The 18,245-nt window shown below is 33.5% G+C and overlaps 1 long non-coding RNA gene and 1 other non-coding gene across 15 annotated transcripts; one reads left to right on the top strand and one right to left on the bottom strand.

Annotated features, from left to right (window-relative positions):
• Positions 1-1,990: 1,990 nt before the first annotated feature.
• Positions 1,991-2,098, top strand: LOC112765930 (small nucleolar RNA R71). Its single transcript, XR_003183970.1, has one exon. It is a non-coding gene; the product is annotated as a small nucleolar RNA R71 (small nucleolar RNA).
• An 11,091-nt stretch (positions 2,099-13,189) lies between these two features.
• Positions 13,190-17,555, bottom strand: LOC112744984 (uncharacterized). Of its 14 annotated transcripts, none has more exons than XR_003813559.2 (10): positions 16,689-17,555; positions 16,178-16,418; positions 15,992-16,069; positions 15,676-15,891; positions 15,225-15,307; positions 14,342-14,506; positions 14,113-14,250; positions 13,917-13,959; positions 13,708-13,827; positions 13,190-13,442 (listed from the first exon to the last, which is right to left on the bottom strand). It is a non-coding gene; the product is annotated as an uncharacterized lncRNA (long non-coding RNA). The 14 variants fall into 14 exon arrangements; XR_011872891.1 differs by having other exon boundaries at positions 14,342-14,503; positions 15,225-15,313; positions 15,980-16,069; positions 16,689-17,530; XR_003813561.2 differs by having other exon boundaries at positions 15,980-16,069; positions 16,689-17,530.
• Between the last annotated feature and the right edge of the window lie 690 nt (positions 17,556-18,245).

Raw genomic sequence — 18,245 nt, 5'->3', positions numbered from 1 at the left:
TTGTTTCTGGCGTTCAACGCCAGATCCATGCTCTGTTCTGGCGTTAAACGCCAGCCAGATGCTCCTTATTGGCGTTTAAATGCCAGTAAGCCCTTCCTCCAGGGTGTGCTTTTTCTTCTGCTGTTTTTTATTCTTTTTTTAATTTTAGTATTTATTTTGTGACTCCACATGATCATGAACCTAATAAAACATAAAGAAAGAATAAAATAAAAGTAAGATTAGATAAATAAAAATTGGGTTGCCTCCTAATAAGCACTTCTTTAATGTCAATAGCTTGACAGTGGGCTCTCATGGAGCCTCACAGGTGATCAAGTCAATGTTGTAGACTCCCAACACCAAACTTAGAGTTTGGATGTGGGGATTCAACACCAAACTTGGAGTTTGGCTGTGGCCTCCCAACACCAAACTTAGAGTTTGATTGTGGGGGCTCTGTTTGACTCTGTACTGAGAGAAGCTTTTCATGCTTCCTCTCCATGGTTGTAGAGGAACACCCTTGGGTTTTAAACACAAGGTAGTTCCCATTCAATTGAAGGACTAATTCTCCTCTGTTAACATCTATCACAGCTCCTGCTGTGGCTAGGAAAGGTCTTCCAAGGATGATGCTTTCATCCTCCTCCTTCCTAGTGTCTAAGATTATGAAATCAGCAGGGATGTAAAGGCCTTCAACCTTTACTAACACGTCCTCTACCAATCCATAAGCTTGTCTTACTGACTTGTCTGCCATTTGTAATGAGAATATGTCAGGTTGTACCTCAATGATCCCCAGCTTCTCCATTACAGAGAGTGGCATAAGATTTATGCCTGACCCCAAGTCACACAGAGCCTTTTCAAAGGTCATGGTGCGTATGGTACAAAGTATTAAGAATTTGCCAGGATCTTGTCTCTTTTGAGGTAAGGTTTGCTGAACCCATGTATCTAGTTCACTAATGAGCAAGGAAGGTTCACCTTCCTAAGTCTCATTACCAAACAACTTGGCATTCAGTTTCATGATGGCTCCTAGATATTGAGCAACTTGCTTTCCAGTTACATCTTCATCCTCTTCAGAGGAAGAATAGTCTTCAGAGCTCATGAATGGCAGAAGGAGATTTAATGGGATCTCTATGGTCTCTATATGAGCCTCAGATTCCTTCAGGTCCTCAATAAGGAACTTCTTCTTGCTTGGGAGACGTCCCATGAAGTCCTCCACATTGAGATTCACGTCCTCCCCTTCCTCTCTAGGTTCGGCCATTTTGATTATATCAATGGCCTTGCACTCTCTTTTTGGATTCTCTTTAGTATTGCTTGGGAGAGTACTAGGAGGAGTTTCAGTGACTTTCTTACTCAACTGGCCCACTTGTGCCTCCAAATTTCTTATGGAGGACCTTGTTTCACTCGTGAAACTTAAAGTGGCATTAGACAGATTAGAGACTAAGTTTGCTAAATTAGAAGTACTCTGCTCAGAATTCTCTGTCTGTTGCTGAGAAGATGATGGATAAGGCTTGCTATTGCTGAGCCTATTTCTTCCACCATTATTAAAGCCTTGTGGAAGCTTTTGTTGATCCTTCCATGAGAAATTTGGATAATTTCTCCATGATGAATTATAGGTGTTTTCATAAGGTTCACCCATATAATTTACCTCTGCTATTGCAGGTTTCTCAGGATCATAAGCTTCTTCTTCAAAAGATGCCTCTTTAGTACTGTTGGATGCATTTTGCTATCCATTCAGACTTTGAGAAATCATGTTGACTTACTGAGTCAACATTTTGTTCTGGGCCAATATAGCATTCAAAGCATCAATTTCAAGAACTCCCTTCCTCTGAGGCATCCTATTATTCACGGAATTCCTCTCAAAAGTGTACATGAACTGGTTATTTGCAACCATGTCAATAAGTTCTTGAGCTTCTACAGGAATTTTCTTTAGGTGAATGGATCCACCTGCAGAATGGTCCAGTGACATCTTAGAGAACTCAGATAGACCATAATATAATATATCCAAAATGCTCCACTCTAAAAGCATGTCAGAAGGACATCTTTTGGTCATCTGCTTGTATCTTTCCCAAGCTTCATAGAGGAATTCACCATCTTTTTGTTTGAAGGTTTGAACATCCACTCTAAGCTTGCTCAGCTTTTGAGGAGGAAAGAACTTAGCCAAGAAGGCCGCGACTAGCTTATCCCATGAGTCCAGGCTATCTTTAGGTTGTGAGTCCAACCATGTTCTAGCCCTGTCTCTTACAGCAAAAGGGAAAAGCATGAGCCTGTAGACTTCAGGATCTACTCCATTAGTCTTAACAGTCTCACAGATCTGCAAGAACGTAGTTAAAAACTGGTAGGGATCTTCTGATGGAAGTCCATGGAACTTGCAGTTCTGTTGCAGTAGAGAAACTAGTTGAGGTTTCAGCTCAAAATTGTTTACTCCAATGGCAGGGATTGAGATGCTTCTTGCATCAAATTTGGAAGTAGGTGTAGTATAGTCACCCAGCATCCTTCTTGCATTATTATTTTCGGCAGCCATCTCCTTTTCCTTTTTGAAAATTTTTGTAAGGTTGTCTCTGGATTGTTGTAATTTAGCTTCTCTTAGTTTCCTCTTCAGAGTTCTTTCAGGTTCAGGATCTGCTTCAACAAGAGTATTCTTGTCCTTGCTCCTGCTCATATGAAAAAGAAGGGAACAAAAAATAATAATAGGGATCCTCTTTACCACAGTAGAGAGATTCCTTTATGTTAGTAGAAGAAAAAGGTAATAGAAGAAGGAAAAGATAAGAATCCAAACACAAGGGTGAAGATAGGTTCAGATTCTTTGAGATGAAAAGAAGTGTTAGTAAATAAATAAATAAATAGAAGAAGATGAGAGGAAGAGAATTCGAAAATTAATTTTGAAAAAGAGTTAGTGATTTTCGAAAATTAAAAGAAGAATTAAAATTAAAATTAAAATTTAAAACAATTAACTAATTAAAAAGAATTTTAAAAAGAGGTGAGGAATTTTCGAAAATTAGAGAAGGAAAGTAGTTAGGTGGTTTTGAAAAAGATAAGAAACAAACAAAAGTCAATTAGTTAGTTCAAAAAGATTTAAAATTTAATTTTGAAAAGATAAGAAGTTAGAAAAGATTTTTTTTGAAGTCAACTTTTTAAAAAAGATAAAATTTTGAAAAAGATATAATTAAAAAGATATGATGGAAAAATATTTTGAAAAACATTTGATTTTTTTAAATTGATTACTTGACTAACAAGAAACTAAAAGATACGATTCTAGAATTTAAAGATTGAACTTTTCTTAACAAGAAAGCAAGAAACTTCAAATTTTTGAATCAATCACATTAATTGTTAGTAAAGTTTTCGAAATTTTGAAATAAAGATAAGAAAAAGATTTTGAAAAAAAATATTTTTAAATATTTTCAAAAATTAATAAGAAAATGAAAAAGATTTGATTTTTGAAAAAGATTTTGAAAAGATAAGATTTTTAAATTTGAAAATTTGACTTGACTTATGAGAAATAGTTAAGTTTTAAAAATTTTTTGACTAAGTCAACTCAAATTTTCGAAATTTATGAGAGAAAAAAGGAAAAGATATTATTTTGATTTTTGAAATTTTTTATGATGAGAGGGAAAAACATAAAAAAATGACTCACAACATGAAAATTATGAATCAAAACTCATGATGCATGCAAGAACACTATGAATGTCAAGATGAACACCAAGAACACTTTGAAGATAATGATGAACATCAAGAACATGTTTTTGAAAAAATTTTTGATGCAAAGAAAACTTGCAAGACACTAAACTTAGAAATCTTTTATGCTTAGACACTATGAATGCAAAAATGCATATGAAAAACATCATACAACACAAAACAAGAAAATTTAAAGATCAAACAAGAAGACTTACCAAGAACAACTTGAAGATCATGAAGAACACTATGAATGCATGAATTTTCGAAAAATACAAGAACAAGATGAATATGCAATTGACACCAAACTTGAAACATGACACAAGACTTAAACAAGAATCACAAAATATTTTTGGTTTTTATGATTTTATGATTTTTTTTGTATTTTCTTTTATATTTTTCAAAAACCATATAGGAAAAAGAAAACAAGAAATTCAAAATTTTTAATAAGAATTCCAGGAATCTTTCAATGTTAGCCTAAAGCTCCAATTCAAGGGTTGGACATGGCTTAATGGCCAACCAGCTTTAGGATATAAATCAGGCATGCAACAGCTGATACTTCATCCAACTCTCTATACATGCCCTTTATGTTGACAAGTGGAAGCCTTAATCCAAAAGAATTTGGACATGGCTTTACAGCCAGCTAGGCTTCAACATGTTACCATGAAACTCTAGAATTCATTCTTAAAAATTTTGAATAATTTTTGAAAACAAAAGGGAAATATTTTTTTTGAAAGATTTTCGAAAAAAAAATTTTTCGAAAATAAAAAAAATTACCTAATCTGAGCAACAAGATGAACCGTCAGTTGTCCAAACTCGAACAATCCCCGGCAACGGCGCCAAAAACTTGATAGGCAAAATTGTGATTTCTGATAATGGCATTCATGTTCGTTCTCTCCCTGGTAATGGCGCCAAACACTTGGTGCATGATACCATGGTCGAAACATAACTTCACAACTTCGTACAACTAACCAGCAAGTGCACTGGGTCATCCAAGTAATAAACCTTACGTGAGTAAGGGTCGATCCCATGGAGATTGTTGGTATGAAGCAAGCTATGGTCATCTTGTAAATCTCAGTTAGGCGGATAATAAATGGTTATATTGGTTTTCAAAATTAACAATAAATAAAACATAAAATAAAGATAGAAATGCTTATGGAGATCATCGATGGGAATTTCAGATAGGCGTATGAAGATGATGTGCTCCTTCTGAATCTCTGCTTTCCTACTGCCTTCATCCAATCCTTCTTACTCCTTTCCATGGCAAGCTATATGTAGGGCATCACCGTTGTCAATGGATACATCCCATCCTCTCAGTGAAAAAGGTCCAAATGCTCTGTCACGACATGGCTAATCATCTGTCGGTTCTTGATCATGTCGGAATAGAATCCATTGATTCTTTTGCGTTTGTCATCACGCCCAACAATTGCGAGTTTGAAGCTCGTCACAGTTATTCAATCCCTGAATCCTACTCGGAATACCACAGATAAGGTTTAGGCTTTCTGGATTCTCATGAATGCCGCCATCAATTCTAGCTTATACCACAAAGATTCTGATTGAGAAATCCAAGAGATATGCGCCCGGTCTAAGGTAGAACAGAACTGGTTGTCAGTCACGCGTTCATAGGTGAGAATGATGATGAGTGTCACGGATCATCACATTCATCATGGTGAAGTGCAATGAATATCTTAGAAAAGGAATAAACTGAATTGAATGGAAAATAGTAGTGATTGCATTGAAACTTGAGGTACAGTAGATCTCCACACCCTTAATCTATGGTGTGTAGAAACTCCACCGTTGAAAATACATAAGTGATAAAGGTCCAGGCATGGCCGAATGGCCAGCCCCCAAAACGTGATCACAGGATCAAAAATATAATCCAGGATGTCTAATACAATAATAAAATGTCCTATTTATACTAGACTAGCTACTAGGATCTATAGAAGTAAGTAATTGATGCAGAAATCCACTTTCGGAGCCCACTTGGTGTGTACTTAGGCTGAGCTTGAGCTTTACACGTGCAGAGGCTTCTTTTGGAGTTGAACGCCAAGTTGTAACGTGTTTTTGGTGTTCAACTCTGGTTTGTGACGTGTTTCTGGCGTTTGACTCCAGAATGCAGCATGGAACTGGCATTGAACGCCAGTTTGCGTCGTTTAATCTCGAATAAAATATGGACTATTATATATTGCTGGAAAGCTCTGGATGTCTACTTTCTAAAGCCGTTGAGAGCACGCCATTTGGAGTTCTGTAGCTCCAGAAAATCCATTTCGAGTGCAGGGAGGTCAGAATCCAACAGCATTAGCAGTCCTTTGTTAGCCTTTTATCAGAGTTTTGCTCAGGTCCCTCAATTTCAGCCAGAAAATACTTGAAATCACAGAAAAACACACAAACTCATAGTAAAATCCTTAAATATGAATTTAGCATAAAAACTAATGAAAACATCCCTAAAAGTAGCTAGATCCTACTAAAAACTACCTAAAAACAATGCCAAAAAGGGTATAAATTATCCGCTCATCATGTACCATATACATACTCCATTAATAATTCATTAAGTCCATTCCTATTTTACGCTCTTCTACAAGAAACCAAAACCATACCTTGGCCGATTCCTCCCTAAGCTTGGAACACCTCAAAAACCTCTCCTTTCACAAACCCCAAGCTTCCAAATGTCAATTCCTCAAGCTTAATCACCCGGATTTCGTTCCAACCCGCTAAATTAAACTCCAAATCAACAAGAACACAATCTAATTCACACAATATCACTATAATCCTCAAATGGTTCACTAATTCAATAATTCACAAGGGTTCAACAGTTTCTTACCTTACCAAGGCATCAAATGAACAAAACCCAATAGTTTCTTCAAGCTAACTCAAGTCTAGAACATCAAATCACATAATATATCAAACTCAAAACCTTAAATTTTGAAATTAGGAAAGAGTGGCTGAGTAAGAAATTGCTAGATTCTTACCAAATTGATATGTGGCTTTTGTACAGAATTCCGAGACGAATGCGTGGTCGTTGACGTCTCGTCAATCGGAGCTCCAGATTGAAAGTTATGGATGAAAATTGGAAGGGATGGTTAAGGTTCTTCTTCGCGTTTCCACCCTATTCAGCATGATTCCATCAAGTGTCTGAGGAAGAAGGCTGAGTTATATATTATATATGCTGGGCCATGGGCTCGGTTTTGGCCCAGTCCAATCGGTTTGGCCTGTTGGCCCAATTTTGTGCCAAAATCTTTAAAATTAGTGTCAAAATTTATATTTGAATTATTTCTACTTCATGAAATTATAAAATTTATTTTTCTATTTTTTTAAATAATAATTAATTTATTAGTTAATTATTTACTAATTACTTGGAATTTACAATAACTGCAACTAACAGAAACCTTTGAACAATAGAAGCTTTTGCCATTATAACATGTGAAATAAATGGTTCTCTTCTTCAAGCTTTTGCCAAACGGAAAGAAATGTGAAATAAAATAAGATGAAACATTGAAGGAAATGTTGGCCTTTTTATTCCCATGTCCAATTCAAAATTTTTAAAAAGCAAAATCAACGGCAATTGATGGTCAAAACCACTACTCTTTTACAAGAAGAGAAATGGAAAAATTATAAAAATATTAGGTTGGGGAGGAAACAAACTAAACATCCTATCTTCCCTTGCCAAGCTGAACTGCAATTCTATGGTTAATATTTGTATATATAAAAGGATACTGAAATCAAGACCTTAATCAGAACAGAAGACGCTAACAACACCAAGTTTGACAATCATAACTCAGAAAGAACAAAAACATCTATAATGAAATATTCATAAGAGACGCTAATCATGTTAAATACTTATATAAGACATAACAAAGTATGTTGCAGAGTTATGTGGAGTATGATACAAGCAAAACAAAAATCATAAGTGAAAGATTTCGAAAAGAGAAAAGGGAGTAGATTGGAAGAGAGGTCCAAAGCACATGTTAATCCTAAGAAAAACTTACTATTCAATAGGATAATCAATTAATCCAAATCTAAAATATTAAGACCTCATTCAATAGAAATCTCAAATTACATAAAGCCACAGATAACCAACCCTTATAATATGCTATTACTCTAAATTTCCATACTAGCATGACATTATAGGGTTCCTTAACTAGGAAATAGCTTTCCATATAAACCATAACTCATAATCAATATGTCAAAAGCAAAGTAGAATGCAGAGGAATAATGAAATCAAATCAAGTCAAAAATTACAATACTATATTAAATGGTAAATAACTTGAAAGTGAAACAAATCATAACCAAGAGGGCAAGGAAATTAAAATTGAAAATTACCTTCAATCATACTAACAGAATGGAATCTAAGTGACCACCAAAAGCACCTATAATATATTCATAACAAAAAATGAATAAGCTCTGTCGCTTGTAATATACAGAAAATAAGAAGTTCATCACAACAACAAAATGAGAACATGGGATGCGATTGTCACCAACTACATTCTCACGAAACAAATGAAGATGTGAATGCTATTCATAGAATATACAACCTAAAACTATTTAGTGTCACAATTAGATCATTGTGAAACTGTGAAAACTATAATAAAGAACAAAAGTGAATCATAGATCATAGAAGCAACATTGGTAGAACTCAAAACTGTGCAATTTGTTACTATTCTCTCTTTGGATTAAAGATCCATCAATTCAATGCTGAAACTATCTTCCCTCTTATATTCTAACTCCAATGTGCCCTAAGTCGCTAGCAACTGTAAATTTGAAATCCTATGACATTTGAAGAATTAACACAAGTATTCACAAAATCAAAAGCGAAACATCAACACTAGCATCTTCAAATTTGAAAGCAACAATACTTGAAATTGCTGATAAATAAAATTGAGCTAGAAATAGAGAGGGAAGAATTGGCAAACCTTGTTGCAAACAACGGTGGAGTTTAAGGAGAGTGAAGATATGCAGAGAGGGAGAAGATTAGTGAGTAAGGGCTCAAGCTTGGAATCATCGCAGAGAGCTAAACAAGTGAGCATCTGATCAAAAACCTCCTCAACCTCCACCTTGGACTTTTCTGCCACCATTAACGATGCTTTTAAGATAGGAACCGAATCTAGCAATGGAGATCTGAGACACGAATAAACAAGAATAGCAATGCAGATCTGAGGGGGGAGAATGGAAACATGAAGACCGATCAATTTGAATGAGTGAAAGATGATAGACGGTCGTTGGCGATGGTAAGGCCTGCAGTGGTAGTGAGCGGCGATGGAAAAAGCTTGAGGAGTTTCTCTTTAGGTTACTTGATTTAGGGAATAGAGTTAATGGTCATCTGAATTAAGATGACATAAAAAATATATAATAAAGAATTAGCGGCAATATTGATAATTGCCACTATTAATTTAGAGAAAGTAAGATTACAAATATAAAAATTTGATGATTTAGTCGCAATAGTAATAATTGCCATTATAACATATAGCAATAATGACAAATATATAATTGCCACAAAAAGATATCTTAAATAAAAGAAATAGCGGCTATTATGTTATGGCCGTTAAAAGTTTGTCACTAAAACTAATTTTTCTGAGCGCGGCTGCTGATGGTGCACCTCTAGTGATGTATGGATGTTTATAGGGACTTAAATATAGTCACTTTGTTTGTGAATTATCATTTTTCTAAAGAAAATCTTAAGGGTATTAATCTTCTTCTTCATCAACATGATCATGACATATGTTATCTAATATTTCACATTTTGGATGGTTTTTTTGTGTTGGTTTGAATGGTTATTTTGTTTGGTTTCGTATTTTTTTGTTAGATTTCATATGTTTATTTAGCAAGCATGTTGGATGTTTCTTTTTGTTATATACTGGATATTTTCGATATAAATTTGGATGTTTATTAGTTAATACATGTCGGATGGTTTTTTTGTCTTTTTCGGATGTTTTGTTTTGTTTTGGATTTTTTGGGTCAGATAACGTATGTTTATATATCAATCATGTTGGATATTCCTTTTCGTAATATTATGGATATTTTTAATATGAATTTAGATAGTTATTGGTTGTTAGATTATGGATGTTTGTTTTTATACTTTTCGGATGTTCTTTTTTGGTACCTTTTGGATGGTTTTTAATAATCTTGGATGCATCTTTTATTAAGTTTCGGATGTTTCCTATGTTAGGTTTTTGCACGTTCTTTTTATTAGGTTTTTGAATTTTTTTATAGTTTCTCTTTTTATGTTAAATCTTTTATGATATTCATACTGAAGTTGTTTTGTTTGATTATTTTCTACACTTTTTAAATGGTGTTAGCAATCAACGATTGCTAAAAGTGACACATGAGGAATGATTATTATCTTGTAAATTACATCCAAGGAAAAAACTATCGGAAATAGTTAGGTTTAAACCATCTATAAATATATCAAAAAGAAATATAAGTTATTCTTAATGTTAACGGATTCTTGACTAAATTATTGTTTTGGATGTTCTTCTTCATATAGTTTTGGATGTTCTTTTTATATGTAGTCGTGGATGTCCTTTATAGTTGGAATATTTTATTTTGTAGGGGACAATTGATATTGAAGAAAGCAACAATTCACAAAATATTTTGACTACTCAATCTTTTAATGCAAGTCGCGGAGTAGATGAATTGCAATAACTTGGTGAATTTTTGTTCTTGTTAAATTCTTTTCAAAATTCTTAGTTTAATATAACTAGGACATATACATGTTATTTTTTCATATAACACTTTCAAAGTATAGAATATGTTATTTTTGTTATCGTTAGTCTTTCATATTTTTCCATTAGAAATATATGCATTCTTTCGTTAACAATGCTTTATAAACTATAAGAACATCCGAAACTATGAGAAAAAAACATCTGAAACTCCATGAAAAGAAACACCAAAAAAATATTTGGATATATGGTGTTCCTTTTATTGGTGGCATCATATCATGTATAACGTACTTTTCCTTTAGTGATAAATAAAATTTCACACACTAAAATAAAAACATCTAAAACTACCGAAAAAGAACATCCAAAACTTATTAAAATGAAATATCTAAAATAAAAATCTAACAAATCCTCAAGAGTGAGAACTACTTAATTATAAACCCAACTGTATATCATGAAAAATTTTGAGAATCCGAATTCAGCACATCAACCCTCAATTGTACATCATAAGCACAAACTACAACTCATAAAAAACTCATTCAAAACCTATTTTGGGATGCCTTCTTTCTCTTCTTATATGTTTTTCTTCAGCAAATGTATAATAAAAGAAACATTCAAAACAAATGTAAAAAGAACATCCAAAGTCTAAAAAAAAAGAAATGCTAAAATTATTAAAAAAATTCAAAATCTGAAAAAATCTAGAATCATGAAAAAATAACATCTAAAACCTAACAAAAAACAACATAAGAATAATACATTTTTTGGGCATCCTTATCTTTTAGGTCTAACCATGATGTATAAACCTAAAATATAATAATAGAAATTGATGTAAAAAAGAACATCCAAATCATATAAGAAATAAACATCTGAACCTGAGGGGAAAAAACCCAAAAATAATAACAAAGAAACATCCAAAATTTATAGTATGAAACAATCAAAACACTAAGAAAAAACAAAACAAAACATCTGAAACTCAAGAAATAGAAACATTCAGAATTTAAAAAAATATATCTAAAACTATTAAAAAGAAACATCCAAAAAAAATTCCAAAACAAAAAAAATCTAAAAATTACAAAAAAAACATTCCAAACATTAGAAAAAGAAGCGTTCGAAACCTCAAAAAACAAAACATCCATAACTTAAAGAGCTAGATTACATCATTGTATAGTGTATTTAGCATTCAACACATCCATGTTATGAAAGATTTTAGTAAGCATTCAAAAGTCTCAGCACAATAAATCATCATTCCAATTGACGAAGAGATACACAACTGAATAGAAAAATTATAAAAATATAAAAAAACTAAAAAGAAGAAGCATCCAACACTATAAAAAAATCCTCCAAGACTTAATAAAAACAAGCGTACAAAACATTACATACAAACCATCTGAATTCATACCCGAAAGAAACTTCCACAAAACTAACAATTATAAATATTCCTAGGTAAAAAACATCTAAATCTTATCAAAATAAAGCAACAACCAAAATCAATAAAAGAAACACTTGAAACATGACTATCATAACCATCTAAAAGCTCAAAAAATATCCAAAACCATAAACATAACAAATAGAAAAACTCCAACAATTTTAAATCTCTCTCCAAACAAAAAAATCAAAGATTTTAACAAAAGAGAACCGCGGTACCAACAAGTTCGACAGAGGCATAATGAGTAATGGCTAAAGACAACGACAGACGGCGAGACTTGGGATTGAGTTCTTCGAGAAGGTCAAAAAAAGAAAAAAGATCGTAGCAAGTATGTTGATAGACACTCCAAAGAGACCTACATAAGTATAATATCTCATGTTTTTTCGTGTTTCATATTTACTTTATAATTGTCTATCTATTGTTTGATTTTATAATTTTTATTCATGTTAGAATCGCGTTGAGGCGAATTTGGCAAAAGCTATTAAGGAGTGTACCACTTAAATTGTTGAGGGGTCCGAGGTCGTCCTTTAGTCTTAGAAAGGAGGCAAGGACCAAACCATTTGTAGTTGCAAGCTTGGGAGACACACGTCAGCACCACCACTACACCTCGATTTACTAAGGCTGCTTGGAGTAGATTACTATGCTCAACATGAAGCTCAGCTTTCAGCTGGAGTAGTAGGACGAGCAAAGGATGACATATGCAAACTTAGAGGTGCGCTACCATCAGGAGCAAGAGGAGTGGAGGCAGACTCATCAGAGGCAGCAAGGGAGATAACCCACCTATAGAAAAGTTTTGACACCAGAATGTAGATGTGACTAATATGAAGAGTATCATGAGCTAGTTCACTACAAAAAACAGGGTTAAAACGGCGGTTATTTTTGAAAATTACGGCGGTTAGAACCGCCATTATTAACAAAAATGGCGCTTCCAAGAAACGCCGTTATTTTGGGCACCATTCTGGTTATTACGGTGGTTTTCTAAAAACTGCCGTAATAACCAGTGGATAATACGGCGGTTTTTTGAGGGTTAAAATGGCGGTTTGTAACCGTCATTATTTCCGAATAAAATGGCGGTTTTTTAATTGTTTAAAATAGTGGCTATAACCGCCGTTTTTACCAGGATGTTGTGGCATCATTTCTCTTTAAAATGGCAGTTTTTAACCGCTATTTTTACCATTATAACCGCCATTTTTACCAAGTTATAATGGCATCTTTTGTGTTTAAAATGACAGTTTCTAACCGCCATTTTTACCAAGTTATAATGGCATCATTTTCGTTTAAAATGGCAGTTTTTAACCGACGTTTTTACCAGCGTATAATGGCATCATTTTCATTTAAAATGGGCGTTTCTAACCGCCGTTTGTACCTCATTATGATGACAATTTTATGCTTTTTAAAATAAGATTGAAACCACCAATTTAAAGTGATATTTTCGAAACTCACTTAAAAATCTCATAATAACCAAAAGGTATAGCCATAAATCAAACATCATAAGATGATTTTTAATTCATACATGATCCAAAAATCATAATCCAAGTCATAATTGAAATGTCATAATCCAAAAACAAAATATCAAAATAACATTTTTCAATAGTACATCTTAACATATAATCCTTAATATACGTCTTAACATATCAAGCAAGGTCATGCTTCCTTGTTGCTTGCTCCAAAAGACCTACTTTCTAACTCTTTTGGTGTGGAATCTCACTCTCCTGTTCCAATCTCTACAACAAAAATATAATTATTATGAGCACAAGAAATACAAGAAAAAGGCATATATTAATAATAAATGGATAATTATGAATTTGAATTAATCTAAAACAATTCACATATTAACATTTCTTCCATCCAATTTCCTTCCTCTAATTTTCATGGAACCAAACAACACTTAAATGGAAAATTATTGTTCTTTTACTAACTGTACCTTTTTACACGTATTTTACTCCATGTTAATTCAATAAATCTAATAAAATTATAAAATAGTCTTACTTGATTCTTTGCCTCTTTCAAGTCCTGCATATTTAAGGGCCTAAGTTTAATAACCATTTTCTGCTTAACTTCATCTTCTGTATCCGTACTATCTCCTTGGCTACCTTTCTGCTTTTCGTCCTGCCAAATATGACAATAAAAATGTCAACATGATACTCATACGTATTTCAGATTACACAAGATCGCTAAAAAGTTAAACTACACATTACCAGAGTCTTTAGTCTCTCTTGTTGAATCAACTCTCCAACAGGCCTATAAGCAGCAGTTATGCACAAGTTTTGATTTAATTTAATAAATAGCGAGTGAAGGTAAAAATGTGTTGGGCATCAGAACCTTAAAAGACTAAAGCAAAGTAACATGATAAAGATACATCATAATCATAAACTAATACAACGTAGAAACTACCTTCATGTCACTGCCACTGTATCCTTCCATCATAGTTGCAAGTTCCTTCAAATCAAGATCCTGGTCCACCTTCTCTTTTGCCAGAAGTGTCTTCAAAATTTTTCCCTATTCTCCACAGATGGTAGCCCTACCATAATTCTGTTCATCAAAGATTAGCATCACAATAAGTACAAAATGATCAAGAGTTATACACTATAACAATGGCATGTAATGTAACAAGTAGTGTTACCTTCTTTCAAATCTCCCAATAATTGCTTCATCCAAGTCAAAGGGCCTATTGGTTGCAGCAAGAACAAGGATACGCTCCCCTGGTTTTGTCATTAGTCCATCCCAGTGAGTCATAAACTCATTCTTGATTTTTCTCAAAGGTATAATAATAAGACCCCAGATACTTCTGTCATTAAAGAATAAACTATCAAATAGCTAAAGTACAATCTAATCGAGTCTTGAACAATTTTATTCTAATCACACAACAATAAAGAATAAACTATCAAAAGTATATATATTAAAAGTATCAAAACAACAGTAAGTTACATCTAGAAAGCATTGCATTTTATATCAAAAAGTAGAGAAGAATTAAAGTAGTGAACAAGCTTTAATTTCACTGAAAAAAAAAACATAATCATTGTACATACACATGAGCTGCATCAATATATATAATAGCTTCTAAAACCACTTATAAAATTACTAGAATAAAATAAATTCATGGACTTTGAACTTTGAACAAGCTAGGAAAGATGTTGCTATAAATAGTAAATAATATTCTCACTATTAAATAATATTCTTAAAAAAAATCTAAATTCAGTAGAATTGTATTCAAAACAGAAAGCCTTGCCTTTAATCATAGCTCCCTCATCTCTTCTAAAACCTCAAACTTGTGAAATTTCCAATTAAACATATCATTCAACAATAAAAAATGCAAATCATATACAAATCATGATTAATTTTTTATACATTATAATGAAAGCTTAATATACAAAAATTTATAGAGTGGGTGGGGACATATCATGATTAATATACATTATAATGAAAGCTTAATATACAAAAATTTATAACAACTCTATAGTGCAGGTGGGGACATATCAATAATTTATAATGAAAGCTTAATATACATTATAATGATCTTCACTTAGCTTCTGTGATATTGATGGATGCTGCATCATATAAGGTCCACCCTCCATGATTTCTGTTTACACTGTGACTTATCCACAATTCAAATTGCAAATCATATAACAAATTCAAATAACGATAACGACTCTGTTCAAATAATAATAGTGTTTAAACTATACTCTTTCTAGTCTTGTAATGCTTATGCCATATATCATATACATAAATTCAGATTAAGTTGATGAATTTTAGCATATACTCTTTTTCTAGCATGATGAATTTTTAGTACAAATCAAAGTTAGGATACTATTATGTAAATCAATTAATCAAACCACCAGCTAGCTAGTTATCTAATTAACGTGGGAAAATCATGAAAAGAAAAGAAGCAACAAAAAATATTAGAAAACATAATAAAGGTGATAATATATAGTAAGGTTGAGTAACAGAATCTGGCACCTGATTTACAATACAAGGAAAATGGAGGAAGTGTTGTTACTCGAAAACGGTTCAGAACTTGGAAGGGACTCGAACTAGCTGAGACGCAACTCACTTAAGTGTCTGTAAATGTGAGACTTGGGAGAACCAACACAGCACCGGAATGAGCCATGTAAGGCTGTTATGTAATGACAATTTTGCCCCTTTCTTTATTCCTTTTCTCCGACATGTCCCCACCTAATAGACGAAAAGTTCAGGCCGTTCACATTATTGATCATGATATGTGACCAGGACTGAAACTTACAAAATTAATGTTTGTTCCTACATTGTTTATCACCTAATAGACATGTCTGGAAAGCTCTGAAGTAGTGAGTTCTCTCATTGGTTTCCTAATGTTTGTTCCTACATTGTTTATCTATACCGGTATTGAAGTATCAATTAATGTGAATTCAAAACATACACAATAGTGTTAGTTGGGGAATAATATCAAACAGATGAAATGCAGAGAAAGAAGAGAGCTTACAAGGATGTTGGGTTTCCCTTGGAATTGAGAACACAGAGAGTCCATTGGCTTCTCTTTATGATGAGGAACAGAGACACCGCAAACAGAGCCAATAACCTCAAAACTAGAATCATTTCATTAGATGAGACTTAGTGAGCTCAGCTTTGTTCCTTGCACATACGTGCACTCTTGCTCCAAACCCAATCAGTTCCTCCACAACGGCATGACTTCTTTTGGAGAGAAAGTAAAGTGTTGTGTTGTACTAATTTCGGACAAATGATGCAGATTATCAGTTTAATAGAACAGATTAGGTCTCAAACTAAATAAAATCAGAAGAAAAAAAAACAACACAATAGAAAATGCAGCAGTAACAAGCTAACAACAACAACATCACAAAAAATCAATGAAAATTAAAATACACAATAACAAAAAAAGAACCAGAGATTCTTTGTTTTTTTCTACTAGAGCATGAACTAGATCTAAAAGTACGAAGAGGAAGAAAAAAATCTAAGAAGAAGATTAAGTAGATTACCTATTAGAAGTGACAGAGACAGCGAAACTAAATTGTAGAAGCTTGCTGAAGGTAGCAACAACGGCGTTGCTTGCCGAGGTGAGGAGATGAGCTAGATTGAAAATCAGATCATAGAAGGCAGCGACAACGGTGTTGCTTGCGATGGTGCAGAGATGAATGACGGCGGTGAGATGAGCGGAGACAAATATTCATATCGAAGCCAAATCGTTGAAGCTTGCTGAAGGCAACAACAATGGAATTGCTTGCGGCGGCGAGTAGATGAGCTAGATTGAGAACTAGATCCTAGAAGCTCGTTGAAGGCAGTGACAACAGTGTTTCTTGCGATGGCAAGGAGATGAACGATGGTGATGAGACAAATACTGACAAATCTTCAGATCGAAGCCAAATCGTAGAAGCTCACTGAAGGCAGCGACAACGGCGTTGCTTGCAGCAGCGAGGAGTTGAATGACAAATCATTGGAAGATGAACAATGGAAAGAAATTAGGGTTCGTCATTGACATCCTCACTTTCTCGCAACAATACTAATCACAGTCTCATATCCAACATCACTCAAGTTAAAAATAAAATTCTATAGCGATTCCAAACCGCCACAATCAACAAAAGCCGCCACAAAAACCATGAGCATTATGGCATAAGTTAGCGCTGCCGAAATTAACAAATATAATGGCAGTTCTTTAACCATGCCATAAAATTAGTGCCATTTTTACCAACATTTTTTGTAGTGGTTGTACACATCCATGCAGTCACTGATGCCTCCTCCATTTCTTCCCATGGTAGGCAATGGTAGCATGAACAGTTCACGAAACGAAAAACCACCCCCCAGACAGGAAGTTGACGTAAATGACGACAAGTTCCTCGACAAGGATTACTTGTAAATGTATAATAACATGTTTTTAAATAACGTATTTTATTTAATAATTAATAAATATGATATTTTTATTTCATGATTAATTTAATAATTTATTTTATTGTTATCAACAGATATATAGCTGGTAAAAAAATACTGATTACTCGAGCGTCAGGATAATTAATTTTCAATTTTGTATTTACAGCATCTTTTTATTACCAAAATTGAGGTGTCACTAATAGTTTTTACTTTTTTCAATGACATCGATTGTTTGGCAAAAAATGTTGAATTTTATTAATGGGACTTTGACCCATACAATTTTATCAACAACCTGTTAATAAAATTGGTTGGCAAGGCCATCAATAATAATCAATGTTATTATAGTGAGTAAATGTGGGCACTTCTTTTCTCCTCCTCCTCTTCCACATCCAAGGCTCAAAAGAGTCTTAACTTCTTTTCCTGCTCTTGGTGGCTCCAATGATGCTAATGATGGTGGTGTTACAATGTGAGTTTTCTTCTTTCTCTTCTTTCTCTCCCTCAAATATGTTCCTCTCTTGTTCTCTCTTTCTATCTTCTTAATTTCGCTAACAATGAGCGAAATGAGAATATGAGTCGATCTCAACCCTCCATAATTATTTACAACCTTTAGTGAGTGGTTAGCTTGGTGATCAAGCTAATTTTCAACACAAACTTTGCATGGCAGCATGCGT

This window comes from Arachis hypogaea, chromosome 2 (assembly GCF_003086295.3).
Source record: "Arachis hypogaea cultivar Tifrunner chromosome 2, arahy.Tifrunner.gnm2.J5K5, whole genome shotgun sequence".
In the NCBI taxonomy this organism is placed as follows: Eukaryota; Viridiplantae; Streptophyta; class Magnoliopsida; order Fabales; family Fabaceae; genus Arachis; species Arachis hypogaea.
This window is presented reverse-complemented; position numbering and strand designations above follow the sequence as displayed.